General features: G+C 42.9%; 1 non-coding gene across 1 annotated transcript; it reads right to left on the bottom strand.

Annotated features, from left to right (window-relative positions):
- Nucleotides 1-1,367: 1,367 nt before the first annotated feature.
- LOC112086049 lies at nucleotides 1,368-1,474 on the bottom strand. Its single transcript, XR_002899273.1, has one exon. It is a non-coding gene; the product is annotated as a small nucleolar RNA R71 (small nucleolar RNA).
- Nucleotides 1,475-4,161: the final 2,687 nt, after the last annotated feature.

The raw sequence follows: 4,161 nt of genomic DNA on the forward strand, positions 1-4,161 counted from the left end.
CATCATGGGAATGATTGTCTATATGCTTAAATGACAGATTAAACTGATTCTTAATGCTTGTTAACTCATGTTTCACTGATGATGATTGGGTTAGAAACTGTTTAAGCATAGGAGTTAATACCTTCATGAGAGGATTAACTTAATTAAAGATGTTTATGTTGAATGGTTTGCTTGATCATATGATTCATTAGCTCATTAGTTTATCACTGAAGGCACCCTAATCCACTATCATGTCTAAGACCTTTCTCATCATCATTCATACATTCTCATCATTTGTCATTGTTTAGTTCTTGTTTAATCATTTCATTAGTCTTTAATCCTGTTTAAGTTTGTAGTTGTCTTTAGATAATCAAAACCACTCTTGTTTGCTTGAATTAAGAACTTGATCACATAGTTTAGTGTCTAACACCACATCTGGATTGATAAACCCCTTGTACTACAAGACAGGGGATTGATAACCTCTATAAAGAGCCTTGAAAACTCTTAGTTATCAATTGGCGCCGTTGCCAAATTGTGGATAGTTTAGCATTAAGCTCTGATCTGTTCTTGAGATCAAGTGCTTACTTTCTTGTTTTTACCGATTACTTTCAAGTTCTGTTTGTGGTTTCAGGTGTATGAACACCAGGTCTAGATCAAGAAGCTGTGGTCCACCTTTCCCTCTCAACGACAACATCAATCTTTTGGTACCAAGAAGGAGAAGGGACAGACGTGGAAGACAGGTTGATCAGGCTGATATGGAAGAACAAAGAGAGCACGTGGTAGACATAGAACAACCGGTTCAGGAGCAACAGGCTCAGGGTAATGGAGCTGGTAATGGAATTGGTCAAGGGTTAAATCAGGGTAATGTTCATCAGGAACAGGTGCATCACCAACAAGCTTATGTCCACCAGGGACAAGCTCCAGCTCATCAGCAGAGGCATCAGGCCAATGCACAGCAAAGACAACAGGTGCACCACCAACATCAACCCTTCCAACACCAGCAAAGGAGATATGAGCAACCCCAAGTCTATGTTGGCGAGAATGACAGGGCCAATGCTCATCAATATGGAGCTGGAATTCAGGCACCACCTGTGCAAAACAACAACTTTGAAGTGAAGGTATCATTTCTGAATATGGTCCAGAACTCAAAGTTCCATGGGTTAGCGATGGAAGATCCCTTAGAACACGTGGATCAATTTGATAAGGTGTGTGACCTGACTAAGATTAATGGAGTTTCAGAAGATAGCTTCAAGCTAAGACTATTCCCATTCAGTCTTGGTGACAAAGCTCACCAATGGGAAAAGAATCTTCCAAGAGGCTCCATTCTAACCTGGGAGCAATGCAAGCAAGCCTTCCTGTCTAAGTTCTTCTCCACCTCCAGAACTGCTAAACTAAGGAATCAAATCTCTAGTTTCACTCAGCACAGCAATGAGAGTTTTGGTGAAGCATATGAGAGATTCAGGAGCTACACAAACCAATGCCCACACCATGGGTTTAGTGAGGCTTCTCTTCTCAGCACAGTTTATAGAGGAGCTCTTCCCAAGATTAGAAACCAGTTGGATACTGCTTCCAATGGGAACTTTCTGGGTAAAGAAATTCATGCTGCTTTCGAGCTTGTGGAGAACTTGGCACTGAGCAATGACACTTATGGTGAAGACTATGACAGATAAAATAGATCTGAAAGTTCAAGCTAAGAACAGAGGCTCAGCAGAGAAGTAAAGGAGTTGAGAAGTGAATTAGACAAGCTGAAATTCACCACTCAGAAGCCAATGCATTTTGTTGGAGAGTATGAGGAACCCTCTCAAATCTTTGAGAACATAAGTGAAGAAGGTCTTACCCAGGAGGAGCTAAACTACATTGGGAATCAGAGGTTCGAGAGATATCAGTATGGTAATGCCAATCCAAACCTTTCTTACAGGAACACCAATGTAGCTAACCCACAAGACCAGGTGTATCCCAATTCTCAAGCTCCACAGAACTTTGTTCCCAAGAACAACTTTCAAGGATCTTTTCAACAAAAGAATCAGTTTGCTCAGAATCAAGGTTTTGGTCAGCAACAGCAGCCATTTCAGGGTCCTAGTTTCAGTACACAGCAGCAAAAGGCACCACCAGGGTTTGGTCCACCACAGTTCCAACAGCAGGCGCCGGTTCAACAACAGTTTCAGCCACCAATGGTTCAGCAGCAGCCACAAATGGGGACAGATATGGTTGGTATTCTGCAACAACTACTTCAGGGTCAACAGATCTTTCCAAGCCAGAAGGCAGCTATGCAGCAGGAAATCAAGGAACTGAAGCAAAACTAGGCATCAAGATCAAGGAACCAAGGTCACCTACCTGGAAAACCAGAACCCAACCCCAAGGAACATGCTATGGCCATTACACTGAGGAGTGGAAAGGAGTTACCTGGTATTGAGAACAACAGTGTGACCATTGAGGACAATAATCAAACTGAGGGGGAGGCAGCCTTAAAAGATGATCAAGTTGCTGAGAAACCAAGGACAGAAAAGGGTAAAGAGGTAGCACAGGAACCAGAACCAGAAAAGAAATATGCGCCACCACCTCCATACCAACCCAAGCTCTCATTTCCAGGGAGATTTAAGAAGAAACTTGGGGACAAGGCAAGAGCTGTATTTGAGAAGGCACTCAATGAGACACCACTCACTATGCCTCTCATTGATGCATTCTTAATGATGCCAAAGATGGGGAAGTTCCTGAAGGATGCCATTTTGAACAAGACAAAAGAGCTTCAAGGCATGGTGGTACTAAGTCATGAATGCAGTGCTATCATTCAGAAGAAGTCCATTCCAAGGAAGTTAACTGATCCAGGGAGTTTCACACTCCCTTGTGCCATTGGACCTCTTCTATTCTCTGGATGTCTTTGTGATCTAGGAGCATCAGTCAGCTTGATACCATTCTCCATAGCAAAGAAGCTGGGCTTTAGAATCTTCAAACCTGCAAGGATCTTTCTTATCCTTGCAGATAGATCAGTTAGATTGCCTGTTGGTATGTTGGAAGATCTACCTGTCAAGATTGGTGGTTTTGAGGTTCCAACAGATTTTGTTGTGCTGGAAATGGATGAGGAACCAGTAGATCCTCTTATCTTGGGCAGGCCATTCTTAGCAACTGTAGGAGCTATTATTGATGTGAGAGGTGGGATAATAGAGCTTCAACTTGGGTCTGAAAAGCTCAAGTTTGATGTGAATGAGATGATGAAGAAACCCACCATTGAAGGTCAATGTTTCTATGTGGAGACAATGGATCAGCTGGCTGATGAGTTGCTAGAGGAGCTGAACACTGAGGATCCTCTTCAAGCTAATCTAACTCAAGTACAAGGAGACAATGGGCTCTTAGTTGAAGCAAGTGAAGGGTATAAGCTGTATCTGGACAATGCAAGAGAGCTGGATCCTGAGACAAGGTTTTTGGAGCTGGAACAAAGTGGATCTGAGGTTTTTGCTGTCAAAGGATCAGACACCAACCAAAGCAGCTTGGACCAGGATTGGAATGAGGCTGATGCACCCCCTGTTGAGCTCAAGCCTCTACCAACAGGGCTCAGGTATGCTTTCTTGGGTTTAAACTCCACTTATCCAGTAATCATCAATGATAGCCTATTAGAGGATCAAGAGAGTGCATTGCTTAGTGAGATAAGAAAATTCAGGAGAGCCATAGGGTATTCTTTGGCTGATATTAGAGGGATCTCTCCTGACATTTGCACCCATAGGATCCACCTAGAGGACCAATCTATGTCCTCAATTGAGCATCAACGACGACTTAACCCCAACCTTAAGGAAGTGGTTAAGAAGGAGATACTAAAACTTCTTGAGGCAGGGATAATTTACCCAATCTCTGACTCAAGATGGGTGTCTCCTGTTCATGTTGTGCCCAAGAAGGGTGGGATCACAGTGGTTAGAAACGAGAAGGATGAGCTTATAGCTACTAGGACTGTCACAAGACACAGAATGTGTATAGACTATAGAAAGCTCAATGCAGCCTCTAGGAAGGATCATTTTCCTTTACCTTTCATTGATCAGATGTTAGAGAGGCTTGCAAACCACCCCTTCTTTTTTTTCTCGATGGGTACTCGGGGTTCTTCCAAATTCCCATAGATCCCCAGGATCAAGAGAAAACAACATTCATATGCCCTTATGGCACATTTGCATACAGGCGAATTCCTTTTGGTCTCTG

This window comes from Eutrema salsugineum, unplaced genomic scaffold (assembly GCF_000478725.1).
Source record: "Eutrema salsugineum unplaced genomic scaffold, Eutsalg1_0 scaffold_24, whole genome shotgun sequence".
In the NCBI taxonomy this organism is placed as follows: domain Eukaryota; kingdom Viridiplantae; phylum Streptophyta; class Magnoliopsida; order Brassicales; family Brassicaceae; genus Eutrema; species Eutrema salsugineum.